The 25,416-nt window shown below is 45.1% G+C and overlaps 1 pseudogene across 1 annotated transcript in view; it reads right to left on the bottom strand.

Moving 5' to 3' along the window:
- LOC309523251 (adhesion G protein-coupled receptor D2-like) overlaps nucleotides 1-25,416 on the bottom strand; it is an 85,626-nt pseudogene that overhangs the window by 50,224 nt on the left and 9,986 nt on the right. The window contains exons 2-7 of the transcript in view: nucleotides 21,457-21,678; nucleotides 20,070-20,708; nucleotides 19,041-19,139; nucleotides 17,859-17,944; nucleotides 16,794-17,075; nucleotides 15,502-15,613 (exon numbers count right to left, since the gene is read on the bottom strand). The product of the transcript in view is annotated as an adhesion G protein-coupled receptor D2-like (transcript). The remainder of the gene's footprint in view (nucleotides 1-15,501; nucleotides 15,614-16,793; nucleotides 17,076-17,858; nucleotides 17,945-19,040; nucleotides 19,140-20,069; nucleotides 20,709-21,456; nucleotides 21,679-25,416) is intronic.

Genomic DNA, 25,416 nt, shown 5'->3' with positions numbered 1-25,416 from the left:
CCAGAGTGGTGCATGCTCTAGTTATCTCCCGCTTGGACTACTGCAATGCGCTCTACGTGGGGCTACCTTTGAAGGTGACTCGGAAACTACAGCTAATCCAGAATGCGGCAGCTAGACTGGTGACTGGGGGCGGCCGCCGAGACCACATAACACCAGTCTTGAAAGACCTACATTGGCTCCCAGTACGTTTCCGAGCACAATTCAAAGTGCTGGTGTTGACCTTTAAAGCCCTAAACGGCTTCAGCCCAGTATACCTGAAGGAGCGTCTCCACCCCCATCATTCTGCCCGGACACTGAGGTCCAGCGCCGAGGGCCTTCTGGCGGTTCCCTCATTGCGAGAAGCAAAGCTACAGGGAACCAGGCAGAGGGCATTTTCGGTGGTGGCGCCCGCCCTGTGGAATGCCCTCCCATCGGATGTCAAGGTGATGGACAACTACCTGAAATTCAGAAGACACCTTAAGACGGCCCTATTCAGGGAAGCTTTTAATGTATGATATTTTAGTGTTTTTTGGTTTCTGTGGAAGCCGCCCAGAGTGGCTGGGGAAACCCAGCCAGATGGGCGGGGTACAAAGAATAAATTATTATTATTATTATTATTATTATTATTATTATTATTATTATTATTAACCCGAGGTACCACTGTATGTGAAAGAGATACCCTCTGGAAATTCCCATTTGTATCTAATGTCAGCTCTCCTGAGTGCTGTTGTTAAAAACCTATATTTTGTTCTTCTGAGTCTCAATTTCAGTGGGATCTCTCTAAAAATGTCTACTTTCTGCCCGGCAACCACAAGATCTTTTTACAAACTATTCTGAAGGATTGTGTCCTTCACTCTTTTAGTTACTAATGTTAATAAAACATCTCCTGGTTGCCTCTGTTCTCGACTTTGGTGCGATCTAATTCTAAAACAGCTCTCTGCTAGCTCATCCAGCCAGTTTGCTTTCCCCCATCCATTCTGAAATTGTCTGTGTAACATATGTCTCCAAATTTGGCTCTGAATCAGATTCTGGCAAACCTCTGATTCGTAGTGTCCTGTCTCTTTCCCTTAGTTGCAGCAGAAGAAGCTGATCTTCCAATTCATTCTGCTTCCCTTGAACCCTTTCTACAGTTCCCATCATCCCTTTTTGTTCCTCTCTGTTCTCCTACCTCATCTTTATTTTTTTCTAATTTGTCTACTTTTGTTTCCAAATTATTGACCTTATCTCCCAATATCCCAAATTGCTCTTTCAGGACTCTATTTGAATTTTCCTTCCCCTCCCCCGATAAATTTTTATTATTTTTTTCATATAATCTTTTTCCAACAATCCATATCATCACAATATAATCCCTTTGACTCTGCCAAGTCTTGACTTCCCTCCCTCCCCGCAGCTAGTATATACATCACATTCTTATCGCGTATATTATTCTCACATCTCTACTATTTTACATTGAATGTATTCTTCCAGTCCTGCTAGTGTCTTTAAGCTTTTATAGTTCTCCTTTAAATATTCAATAAATTTACTCCAGTTGTTATTGCATCTCTGGTCCTCTTGGTCCCAGATCCTCCCTGTCAATTTGGCAAGTTCCGCAAAATCTGTCATCTTCACCTGCCACTCCTGAATGGTTGGTAAGTCTTGTGTTTTCCATTTTTGGGGCAGTAGAGTTCTTGCGGCGGCTGTGGCATACATAAACAAATTCTGATCTTTTATTTTAATCTCTCTTCCCACTAAGCCTAGCAGGAATGCTTCTGGTCTTTTGGGGAAAGTGTACTTGAATATCTTTTTAAGTTCATTATAAATTAATTCCCAGAATCTTTTAACCTTGTCACAGGCCCAGCACATATGAAAATAATCCCCATCTACTTCTTTACATTTCCAACATTTTCTATCTCTCTTTCTATACATTTTAGCCAATTTTGTTGGCGTTAAATGCCATCTATACATCATTTTTAATAAATTCTCCTTCAAAGCCATACATCCAGTAAATCTCAAACCTTTATTCCATAATTTTATCCATTCTTCCAACTCAATATTATGCCCAATGTCTATCACCCATTTTATCATTGATTCTTTAACCTCTTCGTCTTTTGTTTACCATTCAAGCAATAAATCATACATTCTGTTGATGACTCCTGGGAGATTGTTGACGACTCCTGGGAGATTGAAGAGCCTGCAATAAACCCAGATGCCAACTTTGCTGCCACATACACCCGGACAACACCATTACTGGCCCCAACAACATCACACATACCATCTCAGGACTATTCAATTGCTCATCGTCTAACATTGTGTATGCCATCAAATGCCAACAGTGTCCTTCAGCTCTCTATATTGGACAAACAGGCCAAACCTTACGCCAAAGAATAAACGGACATAAATCTGACATCAAGAATCACAAAACAGAGAAACCAGTAGGAGAACACTTCAATCTCCCAGGACATTCTATACAAGATCTCAAAGTAGCTGTTTTACTACAAAGGAATTTCAGAAATAGACTGGAAAGAGAAGCTGCTGAATTGCAACTCATTACCAAACTTAAAACCATGGAGAGACCTGGTCTGAACAGAGACATTGGATTCTTATCTCATTATACATGACTAAGCCATTTCTCACCTTCTCACCCCTTGCCTTTTCCTGTAAGACCTATTACAGTTGTTAAGAGTCGTCAACAGGCTCATCTCAGCTATCTGCCAATCTCCCATTCCCACCACCCTTCTGAGTAATACCCCTCCCCACCTTCTCACTATATAGAAGGATCTGGCAACTTCTGTTTCAGTGTATCTGAAGAAGTGTGCATGCACACGAAAGCTCATACCAAGAACTAACTTAGTTGGTCTTTAAGGTGCTACTGGAAGGAATTTTTTTATTTTGACTATGGCAGACCAACACGGCTACCTATCTGTATTCTAGATAACGTTTTTGCACTCTATTAGCTCAACTTGGAATTTTGATTTTTTGTCCTCAAACCCATTTCTCCTTTTATCTTCATTTAATAAATTATTTATCTGATGATATTGTAACCATCCTGTTAACTCAGTTTCAATTTGGTCGTATGGTTTGAATTTTACCCCTTTCTCCGTTTTCCTGGTAATAATAATAATAATAATAATAATAATAATAATAATAAATTTATTTATATCCCGCCCTCCCCAGCCGAAGCCGGGCTCAGGGCGGCTAACAACAATCAGATAATCAGTCAAATAGTCACATAATCTAAAAATATTCCATTATAAAAATTAATTAAATCAAATTGATGGCAACCAATTAAGCAAAATTCTGTGCAGGTTGCCAGAGGAGGGAGTCAGGCTGCGCACTGACCAAAGGCCTGGCGGAACAACTCTGTCTTGCAGGCCCTGCGGAAAGATGTCAGGTCCCGCAGGGCCCTAGTCTCTTGTGACAGAGCATTCCACCAGTTTGGAGCCACAGCCGAGAAGGCCCTGGCTCTAGTTGAGGCCAGCCTAACCTCTCTGAGGCCTGGGATCTTTAGGGTGTTATTATTTGCAGACCGTAGGTTTCTCTGTGGGGCATACCAGGAGAGGCGGTCCCGTAGGTACGAGGGTCCTAGGCCGTATAGGGCTTTAAAGGTTAAAACCAGCACCTTAAACCTGATCCTGTACTCCACCAGGAGCCAGTGCAGCTGGTATAGTACCGGATGAATGTGCTCTCGCAGCGAAGACCCCATAAGGAGTCTCGCCGCGGCATTCTGCACCCGCTGGAGTTTCTGGGTCAGTCTCAAGGGCAGCCCCACGTAGAGCGAGTTACAATAATCCAGTCTGGAGGTGACCGTCGCATGGATCACAGTGGCTAGGTCAGGACGGGAGAGATAAGGGGCCAACTGCTTAGCTTGGCGGAGATGAAAAAATGCCGCCTTTGTTATAGCAGTAATCTGCGCCTCCATAGAGAGGGAGGTATCGAAGATTACACCCAAACTCTTAACGGACGGTGCTGGCACTAATTGCACCCCCGCAAGAGATGGGAGTTGCCCCCTCGATCCCATATCGTCCCGCCCCAGCCAGAGGACCTCTGTCTTCGAAGGATTTAACTTCAACCGGCTCCCACGTAACCATCCAGCCACAGCTTCCAGACATCTGGTCAGTGTGTCTGGGGCCGAGTCAGGATGGCCATCCATCAACAGATAGAGATGGGTGTCATCAGCATACTGATGGCAACCCAGCCCAAAACTCCGGACAAGCTGGGCGAGGGGGCGCATAAAGATGTTAAAAAGCATTGGGAAGAGAATTGCACCCTGAGGCACTCCACACACCAAGGAGTGGCGTGATGACAATTCCCCCCCAAGCGCCACCCTCTGTCCCCGACTAGAGAGAAACGAGCGCAGCCATTGAAGGACTGTGCCCTGGATCCCCACGTCGGCAAGGCGGTGGTCCAGGAGTTCGTGATCGACCATGTCAAAGGCTGCTGACAGATCTAGAAGAATCAGCAGCCCCGACCCGCCTCGATCCAGCTGCCTGCGGAGATCATCTGTTAGGGCGACCAGAGCCGTCTCGGTCCCATGACCAGCGCGGAAGCCGGACTGGAATGGATCCAGAGCAGATGTTTCATCCAGAAACCTACCAAGCTGTTCAGCAACCGCTCTCTCAATCACCTTACCCAGGAATGGAAGATTCGAGACCAGGCGGTAATTGGATAGATCTGAGGGATCTAATGATGTTTTCTTTAAGAGCGGACGCACCACCGCCTCCTTCAGTTCCCCTGGGAATATCCCGGTGCCAAGGGACAAATTGATGATATCCCCCAGGGGGCCCCGCACCTCGTCTGGACACGCTCTAATTAGCCATGACGGGCACGGGTCAAGAGGACAGGTGGTGGGCTTTCCAGCTTGGAGGAATCTGTCCACATCGGCTGGAGATATCCGGTCAAAGTGGTCCAATACTGGACCCGAGGACAGTCGAGGGGCCTCCAGTTCCTTTATTGTATCCAAATTGGCAGGGAGGTCATGGCGGAGCAACAGGACCTTCTCCGCAAAAAAGCTCGCAAATGCCTCACAGCTGTGTGTCAGATTGTTATTTAAATTTGGCTGTCCTTCAAGGGACGTTAAAGACCGAATTATACTAAATAATTGCGCCGGGCGAGAGCTAGCGGATGCAATGGAGGCCGAGAAGTAAGACTTCTTAGCGGCCTTCACTGCCATCTCATAGGTTTTCATAAAAACCCTATAAGATGTTCTTGAGGCTCCGTCACGGGCACCGCCATACTCGCTCTAGCCGTCTGAGGTCCCGCTTCATTTTCCGAAGCTCCTCGGTAAACCAGGGAGCCCGGTTTCTGCGGGGTCGCAGAGGGCGCTTAGGTGTGATCTCATCGATGGCTGCCAGGAGCTGGGTATTCTAGCCCTCAACAAACTCAGTCAATGAGTCGCCAGGGGGAGCAAGGTCCCACAAGGCTTGACAGAATCTATCCGGGTCCATCAGCCTCTGCAGGCGAGCCCAAATCGGCTCGCCACCTAAGCAGGGTGGGGGTGGAAAGTCAATCCTGGCTTTCAGAGCGTAGTGATCAGACCATGGCACCTTCATCGAAGGAGACATGATCACATCTATACCGGCGCCAAAGATCAAATCCAGCGTGTGGCCTGCTTGATGTGTGGGGCCCGAAACAAACTGGGAGAACCCTAGTGTCGCCATGGAAGACACCAGGTCCAGAGCCTGTGAGGAGGGAGTGGCATCAGCGTGGAAGTTGAAGTCTCCCAATACCAATAGGTTAGGGAACTCCAAGGCCCAGCCGGCCACCGCCTCCAGCAGGCCTGACAGGGTGGCTGCTGGTGCGCTAGGTGGCCGGTACACCAGCCAGACAGCCAAGCTCTCCTCGGAGCCCCACACTAGGCCAACACATTCAATGCCGGGGATCGATGGCGATGGTAGAGCCCTGAAAGAACAATCTTCCCGGATTAATACTGCCACCCCTCCCCCCCGGCCCACAGTCCGTGACTGGTGGAGGACGGAGAAACCCGGGGGCGCCATCTCTCGTAAGGTAACAGTTACCCCTTCGCGCACCCAGGTCTCCGTCACACAAGCCAGGTCGACTCCCTGCGAGGTAAAGAAATCTCGCAGGGTAGCGGTTTTGTTGCCTATAGACCTGGCATTGCACAACACCAGTGAAGGAGGTGAGTAATCCTTGCTCACCCTACCCTCGTCTCTCGGGATGGGGCGCAGATTGGAAGGGGTACGAGCATATCCGTATCTCGATCCCCTTCGCCTATAACATCTGCCCCCACCACCATACCTCCCTCGCCCCTCCACGGTAGCAATCCCAAGCCTCATACTAACCTCCATTTACAAAATAGAAAACAAAACAACCAAAACAATTATGCCCAAACAAAACCAATCCCCACCCCACTCAATGTCCAACCCCAAAAACAAAACAAGATGGAGCAAACAAAATACATAGATAAAAACCACCATTCACGGTGTTACAACAAAGTAAACAATAAAAACACATTTAAAACAACTTAAAATATATATAAACATCTTTAACATTTGCTGCAGATAATGAAAAACAACAACCCCCATTTAAGGTGCTGCAAATTAAAAGCAATTAAAACATTTAAAACTATTTTGTCCATTGCTGCCGGTAGCTGCTCAGGCCTCTAAACTGTAGTGGTAGTGCAGGCTCCGCCCCCTAGGCCAGATGGAGTTGGCAGAAAAGGGAGCGGTCCTCCCAACACTCACGCGAGCAGCAGCAGCAGCAGCAGCCGTGTCCCGGAGGCCTTGATGGAGGCCCACAAGCTGTGGCAGTGAGTGCAGGCCCCGCCCCCCAGGCCGGATGGAGTTGGCAGGAGAGGGAGCGGTCTTCCCAGCACTCACAAAGCAGCAACAGCAGCCGTGTCCCGGAGGCCTCTCTCAGGCCTCTTATGCTGTGGCGGTGAGTGCAGGCCCCGCCCCCTAGGCCGGATGGAGTTGGCAGAAAAGGGAGCAGTCTTCCCAGCACTCACAAAGCAGCAACAGCAGCCGTGTCCCGGAGGCCTCTCTCAGGCCTCTTATGCTGTGGCGATGAGTGCAGGCCCCGCCCCCTAGGCCGGATGGAGTTGGCAGGAGAGGGAGTGGTCTTCCCAGCACTAACAAAGCAGCAACAGCAGCCGTGTCCCGGAGGCCTCTCTCAGGCCTCTTATGCTGTGGCGATGAGTGCAGGCCCCGCCCCCTAGGCCGGATGGAGTTGGCAGGAGAGGGAGCGGTCTTCCCAACACTCACACGAGCAGCAGCAGCAGCCGTGTCCCGGAGGCCTCTCTCAGGCCTCTTATGCTGTGGCGATGAGTGCAGGCCCCGCCCCCTAGGCCGGATGGAGTTGGCAGAAAAGGGAGCGGTCTTCCCAGCACTCACAAAGCAGCAACATATCCTCATATGTTACTCTCTTCCCTTCCATGTTAACTTTCTTAATTGTCAATACATCTATTGGTGATACCCACCAAGGTGTCTTTCTCTCTAAGAGGTTTTTAGTTCTATCCCACACTTCATATAGTGATTTCCTAAACACATGATTTAAGAAGCCTTTATGTACCTTCACTTTATCGTACCATAGGTACGAGTGCCACCTGTACCTATTGTCATGACCCTCTAAGTCCAAGAGATCCGTGTTTTCCAGTATCAACCATTCTGTCAACCAAACCAAGTAAGCAGCCTCATAATATAAGTTCAAGTCCAGCAAGGCAAAGCGCCCTCTTTCTTTTTTATCTACTAATATCTTCATCTTTATCCTTGGTTTCTTCCCCTGCCAGACAAATTTTCATAAGGTTTTCTTCCAATCTCTCAGTTGTCCTATCCCTTTAATTACCGGTATGGTTTGAAATGAAAATAACATTCTTGGTAAGATATTCATTTTTATCATCGATATTCTAAAGCTATGGTTTTCCCAGTAGTGATGTATGGAAGTGAGAACTGGACCATAAAGAAGGCTGATCGCTGAATAATTGATGCTTTTGAATTATGGTGCTGGAGGGAGACTCTTAAGAGTCCCATGGACTGCAAGAAGATCAAACATATCCATTCTGAAGGAAATTAGCCCTGAGTGCTCACTGGAAGGACAGATCGTGAAGCTGAAGCTCCAGTACTTTGGTTACCTCATGAGAAGAGAAAACTCCCTGGAAAAGACCCTGATGTTGGGAGAGATTGAGGGCACAAGGAGAAGAGGACGACAGAGGATGAGATGGTTGGACAGTGTTCTCGAAGCTACCAGCATGAGTTTGACCAAACTGCGGGAGGCAGTGAAAGACAGGAGGGCCTGGCGTGCTCTGGTCCATGGGGTCACAAAGAGTCGGACATGACTAAATGACTAAACAACAACATTCTACCCAAGAATGACAGTTTCAATCTACTTCATATATCTAGATCTTTCTTAATTTCTTTCCATACACTCTCATAATTATCTTTAAACAGGTTTATATTTTTCGACATCAGCCAAATTCCCAAATATTTTGCCTTTTTAACTACCATAATTCCTGATGCAGCTTGTCGTTCTTCTATATCTTCCAGGTCTTTTACTTTACTTGACAATTCACCCATTACTACCTCTAATTTCCTGTCTAGTAATTCTTGGACCTCCAATAGTTTTTTCCCCTATATATTGCTCATTCTGTTTAAATTCTTTCCTCATCTTTCCCAATAAACTCTCATAGTCTTTAATTTCTTTACCCTCTTTCCCATTTTTCTGCCTCGATGAGCGCCTTTCTGCTGGAGTACCAATTCCCTTTTTCCCATTTCTCCCCGCCATCATAAACATATATTGTTAAGAATAAGCCTTGGCAATGTTCCTACAGGCCTCCAGAAGTCACAATTTCCAATTTTCTATTTTTATGATGCAATTTTATTTCAGCCCACACGATGGTGGCATAGACCCAATTATACGTCAATCAATCCAGTTGCTTTCGTTTTCCTTACCTTGTCTTCTGGCACTCTTCCAATAAACCCGGGGGGGGGAGGGGAAGGCAGGAACCCAAATTGTCAATAAAGGGGAGTAAAGGAGAACCAAAGAGACACAGATATTTGTAATCCCACTTATGGTCTTTTTTTCTTTTCTTTTCTTTTCTTCTGCCTCTTGTCGGTTCAATCCATTAATTGCTTTCAAAAACGCCACAAGTCCCAAAGACAATGCTGCACGTAATTTCCGGCTTCTTCTTCCTCCCAAAGTCATGGGGGGGGGAAAGAAGTATTATCAAGTTCCCCACTCTCCTCCTTTAGCACTGTTCTTAACCCCACAAGAGTCTGTCATAAATCCTTTCACCAGATTTCCACACAATAGTCTTGTATTCCTAGGATTAACTTTAAATCTATAATCCAAGTCTTTTTATTTAGTAGCTGAATACCGCTGCGGAAAAGTATCTCCTTTAAAATGGAGGAGTGTGGTGAATCAGCGTGTTTTATGCCTCAGACAGAGTCCTGGCCAGTACAGACAAAGAGAAACCATCAACTCCCTCTCCAAATAGCTATTTTCAATAGTAACTTCGCTTCAACACTTTGTAATCTGTGATCGAGGTCTGAAAAGGAAACACTCACTCAGCAGATACTTTCTTTCATTTCTCCTTCCTTCAACCTTCCACCATACGCCATCTTCTCCCAGCCGCTGGGACGGACTCCCTCTTTGCGCCCCACAGCTTGTCAAATTTTAATTCGTTCAATTTTAAGCCGATGGTCAGATCCACTCTGCCAATAATAACTCCGAATTCGTTATAATTTTTTGGGAAGCTCGCTGCTTTCATGAGAAGCTTGAGACTGCACAGCGCGGGTTAAGGTTGCTCCCCCTTCGTGCCTGCAGCTCGATCCCGTCTCCGGATTTATTGTAAAAACCTGGAGAGCAGGAGAGCACCTCTGGGCACCGCAGGGTGCCAAGTCCCTCAAGATAGCCTCTTGAGGTTTCGAGGACCGCGTAGCCTTCGCGGAACCTCTCAGAATACCCCCACACCCCGGCGGATCACGGGAGCGAAGGCAAGCGGGATTTCTCTCCGAAGAGAGAATCCAGCTCTTGGGGGGGAAGGGGGTGCTGCAAGAGCGCTGCAGCCCCCCCCCAATACTCCTGGGAAGGAGATCCAGGAGGCAGGATCCTGGCACGGCCGTTTGGCATTTCCCCTGGCAGTCAAGTAACCTCTTTTGGAGGCGACGAGAGCGGCGGGGTAGAAAAGCGGGCAGCAGGAAGCCATTTCTATCCCTCAAGAGTGAAGCTCCGAGCTTGCGCACAGAAGCGATTGGCTCTCAAACAATAAGAAATTGAATTGGGAAAACTCTAAGGACTAAAATATTGGATTAGAACTAATTCAAAGTGGGTAAGGTGGAAAAAAGGAGGTCAGCCTTGCCTGGAATTCTAACTACACACAAGAGTAATTCACAGAACGGGACAAAACCGTAAGTTAACTCAAACGGATTAATTTGGCGAATTTATTTGACTGCTTTTTAATGGATTATAACTACAGAAAAAGGGTGGAGAACTGTTAGAAGCAAAAATCTAACAGCCCTGTCAGTGAATCCGCTGGGGACGTCGGGGAGAGGATCTCTGTATTTTTTACTTTCGTTTTTAAAAAAAGATTTGTGCAACAGACAATCAGTGACTTTAAAACCTTTGTTATACCTCTTTCTGTTTGTGGAGGACAGATGGAATGAGTAATAAGGGAAAATACTGTTCTTTTTCATTACTTTTGGTTTTTGTTTAGAGGGGGTTTATGGGAATCAGAAGGTTTTTTTTCTCCTTTAAAATTCGCACCCCCCTCTCTCTCTTTTGTATTTGAACTTGATACAAAGGATCAAACAACGCCATCTTGTTTCTCTGAGGGGGGGAGCTTCTTCCCTTCTCTTTGAAGATCAGTAAGTAGATGTTAGGAGTTACTTTTGGGCTTTTTCCTTCTCTGTGGATTAAGAGGGATATTTTTGGTTTTTTTTTCTTTTGTTGATTTTGCCTCTGGACTGGACTCGTGCTTATTGTCTTTTCTGCTTTGGTGACTTTTATATCTGATGGAATTGGGGGCTCCTTTGTTTTAGTTTTTTGAACTTGCAATTGGACGACTGGAAATAGCTATACAAGTGGCAGGAAGTTGTTGAATTTGCAAATGGATTATTGGAATTAGCCATATAAGTGGCAAGAAGATTGTTCCTGGTTTTGTCTCTTTTTATTTGGTGGATTTGTGAGTTTTATTCCTTCTGTTTTTAAGATTTGGGTGATGGAAGAAGGCATTACTTTTGGATGTTAGGAGTGATTTTTGGATGGTCTCTTCTGTGGATTATAAGACTGCTGGTATTTCTTCCCCTGAGTTGGACCCTTGCTTGCTGATTATTATTTTTTGGAGTCTATGACTTTTATAATTCTGGAAGTTTGGGGCCTCTTTATTATAATTTTTAAATTCATTATTGGATTATGGTAAACAACTAAATAAGTGGAAAGGAAATTATTGGAACATTATATTAAACTTATTTTTGAGTTTTGCGGATTACAGATTGGATTAGCCACACAAGAGGCAAGAAGTTAACAGGGAACTTTAGGAGTGGCGCATTCACAGAAAAAGAGTGAGGGGGCAACACCAGGGGAAAGAAAGAGTTCAAGGCAAGAATCAGAGTGGAAAGGGGATATAATAAAGATGTTTGCAGAATTAAAAACAGAAATTAAAAAAGTGAGAAAAACATAGAGACCAAATTAGAACAGATGGAGACCAAAATAGAAAAGATGGATAAAAAATAGACTTAAAAGTTAACGAATTAAACGGACAAATGAAAGAAATATCCAAGAGAACCCAGAATCTGGAGGAAGGGATGAAAAGAACAAAATTAGAAATGAAGGAAGTGAAAAGGGAAGAGGAAAAAATCAAGGTGGAAGTATCAGACGTTAATAAGACGCAGGAGGAGTTATGGGACGCGATTGCAATGAATGAACTATGAGAAAGAGAGACAAATCTGAGATTGAGATCTGTGCCTGAGGTTCAGGGAAAAATTATTAAAGAAAAGTTGATGGCAGAAATTGTTCAATGGTTAGACATGCAAGTGGAAGAAGTTGCTAGAACAATACAAAATGCTTTTCGAATTTAAACGAGGACAACTAGAGCGAAGAAGTTCCCAGGAGATCGTTTGATTATTTTTAAAGATAGAGAGATGAGGAATTTAATTTTACAAAAAAAAACAGAGAGAAAAGATTGAATATTGATGGGAACTATATAATCATTTTTAAAGACGTGCCACTTCGTCTGTTGAAAAAACGAGAACAGTATAAGCATTTGGTGCAATCTCTGAAGAAAAATCAAATTGAATTTAAATGGGAATTTCCAGAGGTTTTTCTGAGAAGGAATCCAGGTTTCAACAGGAAATATTGAATAATGAAGTGAAAATTCTATCCAAAATGTATAAATTATTATTAGAGTGGTATACAAAGGATGAAGAGGTTAAATCGGTTATGATTCGGTGGGCCAAAGATTTTGGATATAATATACAATTTGATGATTGGATAAAATTGTGGAAGGAAGGGATGAAGTTTACTGCGTGTACTACAATAAAGGAAAATGTTATGAAAATGATATATAGATGGTATGTAACTCCTGTAAAGTTAGGTAAGATGTATAAGGTAAGCAATAAATGTTGGAAATGTAAAGAAAAAGAAGGAACATTTTATCATATGTGGTGGGAGTGTAAAAAAGTGAAATGTTTTGGGGAAATGATATATAATGAGATAAAGAAAATGTTGAAATATACATTTGTTAAAAAACCAGAAACATCTCTATTAGGAATATTAGGTTATGAAATTAATAAGAAGGATTGGAAGGTATTTTTATACGCAGTAACAGCAGCTAGAATTTTGTTGGCCCAGAAGTGGAAACAAGAAGAAGTGCCTACAATTGAAGAATGGAGAATGAAATTAATGGATTACGCAGAACTGGACAAGTTAACAGGGAGGATCCGGAACCGACGAGACAAGAGATTCACTGAGGACTGGAATAAATTTACAGAATATATCAAAAATATTTGTGATAAGCAGATAACGTTTGTAAGTTTTCAAGAAGCTTTGTGAAAATGTATGGTAGAAATATTGATTAAATAATATGATAAAGCAAATAATTATATAGTGCAATATTAAATTAAGAAATGTGGAGAAAGTGATAATACGGAGAATTAGCAGACATGTTGATGGAAGTCCAAAAAAAAAGATGTTGGTGATAATTGGATGTTTAATCTTGTATAAATTTATATTGGAAAATTAATAAAAATTATTTACAAAAAACAAAACAAAACAGAATACCCCCGCGCCACTCGAGACTCCCTGAAGGGCTATCTCGCGCTTCTTTTCATGTCTGCGGCTCCGCTGGAAGTCACGACTCTATTCAAATTTTAAATGTCTCTGTGCACTTGTTCAATCAGTGATTGATTGGATTTTTCCATGTCACTGCGAACCTGTTGTGTAAATTCTTGCATTGATTGGATCATTTCTTTCCTGAATTCCGAGAGTTGCAATGCAAAGAGATCTGTCTGCTCTCTCTCTCCTTTATCTCCAATGTCCCCAATTTGTACACTAGCCCGTCTAGCAGCCGCCACAGCAGCAGCAACTGCTGCATTCCTAGTTGTTGCTCCCTCTTTGCCCGATATCTCTTATCAGTTGGTTTCCAGTGTTGTATGAGTTGTTCAAGGTCACACCTGCAGGTTCTGAGTCTATCCAACCGTGAGACTGACTCCCCGCTCCCAGATTATTTCTAGTTTCCCTTTCCCTTTTGTCTGCCTTCTCCCTCCCCACCACAATATATCATACAGTTATATAACAAAAAGAGAAAAAAGGCAAAAAGAAATAAAACCATCCAATGGATCAGAAAATATAAAATATGCAATTGAAAGGGTGAAAAATAAAAAAGAGAATTCATAAAGTAATTTAAAAATCCAGGAAGCAGAGGAAAGGAAAAAATAAAAATGTTAGGCCAGTTCAATTTCAAGTTTATTTATTTAAAGAAAGGGGGGGGGGAGTTGTTCTTTGATTTGTACTTATCTACTTATAAGTATCTCAAACAGTGGTGGCTTGCAATAGTTCCAGAAGTTATATTTCCATTTTATTTCTTATTTGTTATCCCATGGCATTTGTCTTGTTATTCAGTTCACAGACGTGCAGGGGTTTCAGTTAACAAATCTTTCTTGGTGGGCTCTTTCAGTCTTTTGTAGTATCAAAGATGCTTTGGAAGCTGTTCCAGACTCTTTCCACTTTCTGGGGTTACCCCCAGATGTGCTGAGAGTCCCCTGCAGGCTTCTTTTCTTTCCCCTTTTCCTCTTCAGCTCCACCAATTTTTAAAAGACTGTTCAGATTCCTCCAGCTGTCAGTAGCTTTTCAACTTTGTATCCCAATAGGTAACTGAATACAGTTAATGTATAAATCCATTAGAATATAACCATCCACCAAGTCAGAGTTAAATGTTACAACTCTCCTTTGCTGTAGGCAGTGTCTGAGTCCCATTCACAAAAAAAGTTCCTTTTGCAGAGCTCATCCACAGAAATTGGAAGCTGACTTCCTGTTTTGCTTCCGTTTTGCCAAATTAAATTTTTAAGCTCTAATTCAAAGTTCAAAATGTTTTATTTGGCTTTTACCTCTAATTGGAAGATCTGCTGCTTCTGGTGATGGATCGTAGCTTCAGCAGCAGGCTGCGTTGGTGCCAAGAGCGAACTCAAGCCTCTTCCCCTTCCCTCTTGCGGGCACAACAGCGGCCGGGAGACGATCGGCGCGGGGGAGATTTTCCGCTCCACTGGAGCCCTCAGGTCCCCACTCTCCTGTGTGTGGGGGGGTTGGGGGGTGTGCTGAGCTCTAGCGCTGCCCTCCAAGCCTTTCTGCCAGCTCCGTGTCGCAGATGACACTCAGCACACCGCCATTGTCCTCTGCAGCAGTCCTTGACCATTTTCTCTTGATGCTGTTCTCTTGATGTATTTTGCTGTTTGCTGCCTCTCAGCCAGCAGCACATGGGCTCAAATCCCCACATTCTTTTCTGTAACTCCAAGCTAAAAGCCTGTCTCCAAGCTAAAAACCTGTGAACTGAATGTAAGTAGACTTCTTATCATTACTTTTAAAGAAGACTGTTGTGTTTTCTTTAAAAGTAATGATAAGAGGGATAAAAGGGGAATGTACCAGGATCAAACCCTGGTTTGCTTAAGTAAAGAGATTCAAATGAATCTACCAACTAGCTTCCTGCTGTGTACTGGGGAATCTGCTACTGACTCAGTGTGAAGGAGGGAGGACAATATTTAATCAATCTATCCTATCCTACTATCCACAACATTCCCACATCCTCAAAGCTAAAAAGCCCCAAATTTTGCAAGCCTTCATTCATAGGGGAGTCCCTCCATCCCCCAGATCATTTTTGGCTGCATTTTCTGAACTTTTCCCAGCCTTGCAGTATCCTTTTTGAGGTGAGTACTCTAGACAGTACTGTGGGGGATGCACCACAGATTTGTGTAACAGCATTAGGATATTTGCAGTTTTACTTTCAATTCCTTTCCTACTGAATTTCTGGCATCAAATTTGCTTTAACAATTCCCCAGGCTCTTCCTCCCCCTCGCACCCCAGAGCTTTGCTGCTACTCACCAACATTCTTACACCAGATGGTGACTTTTGGCCTCTCTGTACTCAGGAGCTGATGGAGGCTGGAAACCATCTTGTCCATGTTTTCCACAACTGTCATGGATCCATCAAGGATCTGATGAGCACAGGAGCAGCTCCCCAAACCTTATCATCGTCATCATCATCATCATCATCCAACGTTGCCCAAGGGTTTCCCTGGCCCTCCTCCTGCAGACTGGGGGGGGGCAGCACATAATAGCATCTCTGAGGGGCTGCCCCATTGAAGAGAGCAAAGGCTGCTTAATACATTGCAGGGGGTTGGAACGAAATGGCCCTTGGGGTCCCTTCCAACTGTACAATTCGAAGGTTCTATGAATCTATGACTTCTCTGCTGCTTAAGTTACTGGAGGGTAGATTTCGGTCAAAGATTAGGGAAGTTTCTTGATAGTAGGGAGAGTTTGACAATGGAGCCAGTCACACAGAGGGAGGTGGTATGAGACGTCAGATAATCCTGATGGAAACGGAAGCAGAGTTTGCTTATTTGCCCAATGTCTGGAACAGAAATCAATGAATATGATTGTTATTCACCTTTGTTGTGTTCAGCCTGTCAATGATATGGAACCAATTGGGATTCCTGCATTGCAGGGGGTTGGACTGGTTGACCCTGAGGATCCCTTCCAACTCTGCAGTCCTTTGATTCTATGAACTGTCCTTCCAAACCGAATTGTGTTTCCTTTGCATTGAAATGGATGTTGTGGAATAATGTAGTAAATCATGTAATAAAGTTCATATTTAGTTGCGTAAAATTCTGCCACAGCAGACAGTGGGATTGATAACTTAGATTTTTGCCAGAAGCCTAACTGCTGTGAGCATAGGTGTGATGCAACTCATTTAATTAAGGTGTGTACCCAGGGATATTTATTTCCTTATATATTTCTACCTTCCTGAAAATCTTCCAGCAGAGGCCAGACAACCATCTAGTGTTTCTTTATTTATTGTGTCCCACCTCCCCCCGCCCCGCCAAAAAAACCTCCAAGGAGCTCAAGGTATCCCCTCCGTGTTTAATTCCCCAACAACCGCCCTGTGAGGTCAGTGGGACTAAGAGGCCTGCATTGCCTTCCAAGGTCACCTCTGTCATCTTCATGGCCCTAGGGTCTCCCATGGGTCCTGGTCTGGCCACATACTCTCAAGGACGGAAAGGGATGGTGGGTTATCAGGACTGCTTCAGCTTTCTGGATTTCCTGCCTCAAACATTGGGGCTCACCAGACCCGCCCCCCCCCCGCCGCCCCTTATTTCTAGGAAGCCATGATTTTACCGACTTTATTTCAGACCACTCCTCAGCATTCTGCTCCTCCAGGATTGCCCCGGCAATTGCCACATAGTGCTGCCCCAGCTGCTCCAGCGTTGCCAGTTCCTCCAGCTTGTTGGCATCCATGTCTGAGACCTTCTTCAGCAGTTGCAAGATGCCCAGTAGAGCAGCTGCATCCAGAGATGTTGGCTCAGCGTCCGTCAGGACTGTCTCCACCACCCCTAGGTAACCAGCGACTACTGAAACGTCCATGCCTCGGGCTTCTGCCTGGAAGACACTCTCAGGAATCTGTAGCCAGAAACAAGACCCCCAGGTTAGAGAAGGGGGACTAAATGGGGGCAGGGTGGGTGAAGGGAGTGTGTGCCTCCCCTTTTGGGAAAATCCACCCAGATGTGTGTGATCTGCACAAAGCCGTTTTTGAAGTATTTTTAGTAGCAGTGGTTCCAAAATCTGTTATATGGGAACTTTGGGTTGGGAGCAGCACACAAGCTGAAGGCACTTTAGGGGAAAGTGTTTAGGGAAGCCATAAATCCGGGGCAATGTGGAGAGCTGTGGACAGAGGGGCAATGTGGAGAGCTGAGATGAGAAGATGTGCCAATAGATGTCTGTGCCCCACAACCAGACTTTAAGAAGCTTTGACAACCATGGGTCTTCTGAGACAAGACACTTGTCACGTGTTCCCAGAGCTGTGGCTCAGTGGAAGATCACTGGCATTGAGTGAGGAAGGTTCCAGATTCAATCCCACTCCCCATCGGCAGCTCCAGGTAGAGCTACGAATGGCCCCTGCCAGAAATAATCCTGCTCAGCTAGATGGCTCAGGGGTCTGGCAGCTTCTTACAGAAATTATAGAACTGTGAAGCTGGAAGGGACCCCATGGATTTTCAAGTCCAACCCCCTGCAACCTGTACCACCCCAAATTCTCCCAGAAATCAATTTCCCCACAGACTCACCCAGGAAACACTTAGGGGCACTGAGAAAAGGCTCCAGGAGGCCTGGCCAGCAACACAGTGATGCTGGACCACAGGTGGAAGCCCTCAGGAGTCTGGGTTGAAGCCAGTACTTTAGACTCACCACTGTCGCATTCGCTCATGCATTAACCTGAGCTATGAGCTGTGGGACAGGTTTTGACTGTGTTTTCTTCAACTGCAAATAAAGATCTGAGGGGAAAACAACAGACATGCAAATGGAAGGTTGTGGAAGGTGGTTTACAAAGTTAGTACCTTGCCCATATCATGGAGCCAGGCAAAAACATTCCTCTTCAACTAGGGCTTTGGCTGATTAAGCCATCTACGGCCTTTTAAGTGTGATAGTGGGGGAGGGGTGTTGTTGTTTTGCTATTATGCTATGTAATTTGTGTTTTTATGTTGTATTTTCATGTTGTAAACTGCCCTGTGATCTTCAGGTCAGGATGGCATATAAATTTTAATAATAATAAATAAATTATTATTATTATTATTATTATTATTATTATTATTATTATTATTATTATTATTATTATTATTATTATTATTATTTCCACAGCCCTGCAAGGTAGACAAGGTGAAAAGAGAGCAACTGGCCCAAAGTCACCCAAAAGTCACTTTGTGGTCAAGGGGGAGAGTTGTACAGGTGTCTCTCTAGGCCCCAGTCTGACACTCTGATCACAAATCCAGGCTGATCCAACAACTGGGGATACCAGAAGTACCCTTCTCCCCTGGAAACCAACCCAGTGATGAAGACCTGCTTCAGAGGCACAGTTTCCTTGCTGAACAAGGCATGACAGGGCCTTTCCAGTGCTGGCTCCAAAACCTCGGAACTCTCTTCCAGAGGAAGTGGAATCTGATCCCTCGCTCCCAGCCTTGTGGCACTTTGGCATGAGATTGAGGACTATGAGCATTTAAATAAATAAATATTCTATTATAATTATCAAATAAACATTCCCATTAATAAAAAGTGGCTTGTGTTTTAATTAACGGGAAGAGGGGGTGAACCACTCTGGCAATTGTAGCTTTGTGAGAGGAATAGGGGTCTCTTAACAACTCTCAGAACTCTCAGTGGACTACAGTTCCCATTATTCTTATTTTTTTGGGAGGGAATGCTTTTAATGTACTGTGCAGATGGGACCATACCAAACAAAATAAGAGTCACACCTGTTGCTCCACCCACTTCCCTCTGACCCACCGATTGCTGGCACAAAGGAATGGGGACCTTGGGCTTAAAATGTCAGTTGCCACAGTTTGAGTCCGGAGATAAGGACAGTCAGAACTGCCATACCTTTTTTGTAGTAGCAGACAAAAGGCAGCAGCTGCAGGCAGGGGGCATAAGCAAGGCTTCCCTGGATGACCTGAAACATATGGCATTCCTCCACAGGCCCTGGGAGAGAACAAGAACAACACCCTCCGTCTACTAGATGTTTTGGGAAATTGTTTGTTTGTTTGTTTGTTTTCTATAGTTTGGGACACCCCTCGAAGCATCATCACCAAATTCGGCAGGGGGTTCCCTGAGGGTGGAGTTGGTAGACTCTTGGATTCTAGGTGCTGTTTTGAATCAAGACGTCAGACCAAAACGCAACTTTGGCATGAGTTTACCCAGTTTTGGTGTCATGGGTCCAAAATCACAAATCACGCTATTTTTAGTTTTAAAATTGCAATTTTTTATTCCCTAAAAACTCCCAGGCAGTGCCAGGCACTCACTGCTACTAGGTCCTTATAAAGCATCTTACTTCCACCCAGCTTTCCCGTTGATGCATTTGCCCCATCTTGCTGCCGCCCCACCCCTCCCCCACTGCCTCCAGGTAAGTGCCGTTGACTCAGTCGTCAGGAGTCAGGTCGCAGCCATCACCCCTCCCCGCCATCTGCTCCTGCTCCACACAGTTTATTCGAAATACACTCTGCCATTTGTGTTACTTGCAGGTAGCTGAGTCACACAACCTGATCGCCATGGACATCTTCAACCCTTGGAGAAAGAAGACCCCGGCAGGTATCTACTTACCTATCTCAACAAGCCCATTTTGCAATGGAGACCCAAGAGTGTTCAAAGCCTTTCCAGCCCAAGATGCCTTCTAAACAAGTAAGGAGAACCTGTGGCCCTTCAGTTGGGACTACAACTCCCATCATCACTGACCATGGTCTGCAGGTCACAGGGATCCCCACCCCTGTCCTGGGGCAGCTTCCTCCCCTGCCCCCATCCAATATAGGCATATAACCAGTCCACACCAACTGAAAACAGGGACATGCAAATCAACCAGCTCATCACAGACCAGATTCAGACAGCTGGTGCAGTCACAACCCGAGAGTGCTTTACCTGGGCAGGTTAGCTACACTGTGGCCTACTGGATGCTCACTTCCACCTCGAGGATGTCGCTGCTCCAGGCAAACACGAGGCTCTCTTGAATAGGGATGCAGGAGCGCACTTTCTCCATCTGCTCCCTGCTGAGGACCCTCTGCCAAACATGCAAACCAGTGAGGTTCCCGCTGAAGGACTCTTTCTCCTTGAAGGCCCCACCCAGGGAATCCTGGTCTTGCCCAATAATGAACGTCCCGTGGCCATCCACGGCATGGGAGGCTGAAAGCCCTGTGGCTGAGGCCTTCTCCTTCCCGTCAGCATGGATGGCCCATGCCCGATTCTGATGCTGCCATGTGACACAGAAGTGGTGCCACTGCCCATCGGCATGAAAAACTGGCAGGCACGGGGAGTGGTGCCCATGGAGGATGATGGCAAAACTGATGAAGCCATCCTCGTTGATGAAGCCACACAACTTGAACTCATTGATGAAAGCCGGGACCGCGTAGGAGAAGACAGTGGAGATCTCCACAGCCTCAGGGTCCCACTGGACGTGGGCGCAGGCACTCACAGCGGGCATCTCTAGGAAGTCGGCTAAGACCTTCACAAACTTTGTGTCTGTTTTGTTCTTGAAGACCAGGATTGGTGCGGAGATGTTTCCTGGGGGTGGGGGAGAGAGATGGGGATGTGACCAAGGACACAACATTTAAAACAGTTCTGGTTGCCTCACATCAAAAAGCACGTTGTAGAGTTGGGAAAAGTTCAGAAAAGGGCAACCCAGGTGTTCTATGGGATGGAGTGATTTCTGTATGAATAAAGGTTGCCATATTTGGGACTTTTTAGTTTTAGAGAAAAAGCAAGGAAGGGTTACATGATAGGATTTTTATAAAAATTGAGAGAAAGTGAGAGAAAAATTTTTATCTCCTCTCATCACACTGGAACTTGTGGTCATCCAGTGAAGCTGAATGATAGAATATTCAGGACAGATAAAAGGAAAGCCCTTCTTCTTGCAGTGTAGAGAATTAAGCTATGGAACTCTGATGGCCACCAACATGGATGCCTTTAAAAGAGGATTGGACCAATTCCTGGAGGAGGAGGAGGAGACGGAGGAGACGGAGGAGGAGGAGGAGGAGGAGGAGGAAGAGGAGGAGAGGGCTGTCAATGGCTACTAGCCAGTATGGCTTTGCTCTGCCCTCCACGCTTGGGGGCAGCCATGCTTCTAAATACCAGTTCCTGGAAACCACAGGGGGGGAGGGAGAGGGCTCTGGTCTCATGTTCTGCTCCCTGGTTTCCCACAGGCGTCTAGGTGCACATGGTACTGTGAGAGCCAGTTGCTGGACCAGGTGGGCCATTGACCTGATCTAGCAGGCTTATCTTAGGTTCAATAGTGCAGCATATCTCTACTCACGCCTCTGCTTCGGCTTCTGCAGGAACACCTCTCCGTCATCCATCCAGACTGCGCTCTGGACTTGGTAGGACTGCAGCTTTTCCCCAAGAGATGCCAGCTCAGATGGCAACCGAGCGAAGCGCTGCTGGCAGTACCCGTCTGCATGCCACCAGTCCTGGAGGATGGGCACGTATTCATACATGTCTCCCAGCATCTCTATGATCAGGGGGACGGAGCCAGGATCTGTAGGGGAACCACATGGAGGGAAAGATAAAGTAGCTGCTGTGATTCCTGCATTGCAAGGGGTTGGACTAAATGACCCTCCAGGTCCCTTCTGATTCTATGATTCTGGGATGGAAGTGAGTTCAACTTCCTCTGCCAAGAAGTCCCTTGGCTGGCATCATTTTATCATTCATTTTATCCAAAGTGCTTTTACCCTGCTGTTCAGCTGAAAACACTTCCAGAGTGGCCAACAAATCAAGAGAAAAAAACACAGTACAGCCCCTGCCCTCGGATGTATGTGACACAAAAGGAAAAAAGGGTGAGAAGGGGTGATGAAAACTCAAACTCCAAATTCTTAATGTAATATAAGGACCCACTTGGATGGAAATGGACTTCTCACAGTTAAAAACAAACCAAAGCGGGCTTTGGTAGCCCCTGAGAAATAACCTGGAAGTGAGTTTTACATGGCATACAAGATGGCCTACGATGGGGAGAGGCATGAAGCCCACCAACTCCTTGAGGGGGACAGAGTAAAATGCTCCACTTGCTCATCTCCAGTTTACAATGCTGTACCCTCCTTGTTTAGTGGGGCTGAAGTCTGCACCCAGCACCCATGCCAGAATCCTGGAGGGGAACCCCACTGAGGGCAACCTGTGGTCTGCTACACTCAGGTGACTGGGTCTGGGAAGCTGCATTTATATCCCCCACAATGCCCTGGGGCCATGCTGGCTGGGGCTGATGGAAGCTGCAGTCCCCAAAACACCCGAAGGGTACCTCAGGATTCGTGGGAGATTAAATGGCAGGTGACTGCCTTGAACCCGGACTTGGTTTTGCCTCTCATTGATGGCACAACCCAGCTCAGGGAGGATGTTTCTCCTCTGCCCTGTCCTGCAGCTGGCATTGCAGGGAGCCAGAGTAGGTGACCCTTTGGGTCCCTTACAGATTAACAACTATGCGTCTATTATTTGTGGCAAAAGGAATATCTGACTTTCCTGCAGTGCATAGGCAATGGGGATTCCAGGCCAAAATTTTATATATATAAATTTAAATGCAATAGTCATCTTTTTGCCATAGCAATTTGAAGTGATTTACCAGAAAAAAATACCTACCTACGTACATAAAAACTGAGAGTGAGAGATACATTAAAACATCCCACCCATTCTAAATGTTCATAGATAGTGTTTTTGTCCGGCACCAAATATATGAAATGAAGGCACCAGGTGAGCTCCCCCAGGAAGAGCATTCCCCCGAACTTCCGGGGTGGCGCCATCGGTAATGGCGGACTCCCTCTGATCCGGAGGGACTGGCTCTACGGGAATCGGGTCTGTTCCGCTACGGCGAAGAGGGGACCCTTGAAAAAATCACAGGCGGGTGAAGCCTGTGACCGTGGGACTCGGCGGGCACCTTTTGCGCCCCCACAATCTGCACAGGAGCCCAATTACGGGCTCCGGAGTGAAGCGGGGAAGCGGCGCGGTGCTGAGAGTCAACTGCTTCTTCCGTGGAGCGAAGCCGCACAGCCGTTACCGGAGAGCGCTACCTTTTTCCTGTGACAGTCTGGCTACAAAAACAACTACCCGTGAGTAGGTTAATTTTGGAAATAAAGGAGAACAAAGACGTAATTTGATACCGAAGCAGGGAGGCATAAACAGGAAGTCTGCCTTCCGTTCTTTGTAAATAGAGCAAAGCAATGAACTTGTAAGCGAAAACCTTGAAAGACGCCTGAAAAGGACTATAATTCTAACATCAAAACAAGCGATCTCCCCCCTTTGCTGCAGGAGAGGAGGGGGGAAAGGTGTGAACTGTATTTCCCTGCAAAAAGAGAGAAAAGGAAGCTAAAATCCACCGCTTAAAACCTGGGAACGGGCTGCCATTGGACAACAAGAATGCCGTACTGTGAAATGTGCTGTTAGTGAATAGAGTACTTTTTGACAGCTAACTCTGCAAGTGAGATACAATGTTTCTGGCTGGCTTCTCCTGGTTTTAAAGTAACTAGAAAATAATTGAAATTGAAACTGTTGTCTATTTTGTGAATTGGGGGACTAAAGAAAGGTTATTTATTTTAAGGCAACAACTTTTGACTGCTACTGTGTCCCCCTAGAGGAAGTTTGAAATTGTTACAATAACAACTGGGCCAGGGGAATTTTCCACTTCAAAACAAATTCTGGCCGTGGGACTGACCTTGGGCTTTAACTAGAGTGTTATGGCAGATGGAAAAGAAAAGACAGATTTGCCTCAGGAAAAAACAATGAGGTCTGGTAGATCTTTTCGCCCAGATGCTGGGCTGCAGCGAAGAACTTCAACATCTGGCCCCTCTGCATCATCAGGGGCTGCATTTGTACAACCTAAACCTAAAGAAATGACATCCGAAGATGTTCTAGCTCAAGCATTAGGCAAAATTAATGAATCTCTGGAAAAACTAAGTAAACAAGTAGCTGAAGCATCAATAAAAAATTGATCAAAATACTACAAGTATCAACAATTTGGGACAGAAGGTAAATACTAATACAGAAACTATTGAGAAACTGCTACAGGAATCTACTTTGACCTGAAAGACAGCTGAAGAAGCAAAGGAAATAGCAGTTTCTGTAGAAGAGAAGATACCACCGATACATAAGCAACTTGAAGACCACAGGTCGATATTGTCTATGATTGAATTGAAGGAGAAACAAACGAATTTGAGGATCAGGGCTGTACCTGAACTTGAGAAAGACAATCTGACTGGCTTTCTTATGCAGGAATTTGCAGACTTTTGGAACCCAGATTTGGAGAAGGAAGACTTTAAGATAGTGAGTGCTTTCAGGCTGGGAAGAGGAGGGAAGAAGAACAGGGTGAGAGACTGTTTGATCACCCTCCGAACAAAAGAGGAGAGAGACAAAATCTTGAGTCTGCACTTCCAGAAGACTTTGGAAATACACCAGTCAAAAGTGGAGATATTTAAAGACGTTCCGAAATATCTTTTGGACCTTAGGTCCAATTATGGAGATTTAGTTGCCCTGTTGAGAAGTAACAGAATCATCTTTAGGTGGGAATTTCCCCAAGGCCTATCTTTTAGCTTCAAAGGAAGAAAGATAAAAATAAGATCAGTGGACGACAAAGAAAGATTTTTGAAAGACCACGGAGAAGACCTGCAGAAAGAATCAGGAGAAGAGTTAAGAGCACTAGAAAGAGGAATATTAGACATAGCAAAACTACCTTTTGGATTAAAAGACTGCCCAGAGAAGGTGATACCACCGACAGAGCAGGAACAGGCACTTGGTGCAGTTGGAGGAAAAGTAAAGTAACTACATCATGGCTCTGCAACTATTAAGCTGGAATTGTAATGGTCTCAACTCCCCCCAGAAAAGGAAAAGTGTGTTTCATTTATTAAAAAAGGAACAATTGGACTTGATTTGTCTACAGGGAACACATGTGATCTACATATATGGACAAGGCACAAAGACAGGTAGTCACTAAGGATGGTAGACTACCGAAAACCTTTTTTGAGATGACAGACAACTTGGACTTAGTTGATATTTGTTGTTGTTTTTTAATAATATTTTTTATTGCTTTTTTTCCAAGGTCAGAATACATCTTCAATGACACAGCAAAAGCGATTTTACAAAAAGAAAGAAGAAATTAAATAAAAAAAATTCACTTTTCCGAATCTTTTTTCATAGTCAACTGGACTTCCCCACATCTTCCATCCCCTGCTTTCTTTACAATAAAAAATAAACAGCAAATTGATACCTTGTTTCATGTGTTTTTGTACTTTCATCTAAT

Source organism: Podarcis vaucheri, assembly GCF_965113315.1.
Source record: "Podarcis vaucheri genome assembly, chromosome: W".
Lineage (NCBI taxonomy): Eukaryota > Metazoa > Chordata > Lepidosauria > Squamata > Lacertidae > Podarcis > Podarcis vaucheri.
The sequence above is the reverse complement of the archived record's forward strand: the minus strand, read 5'-3'. Positions and strand labels throughout refer to the sequence as shown.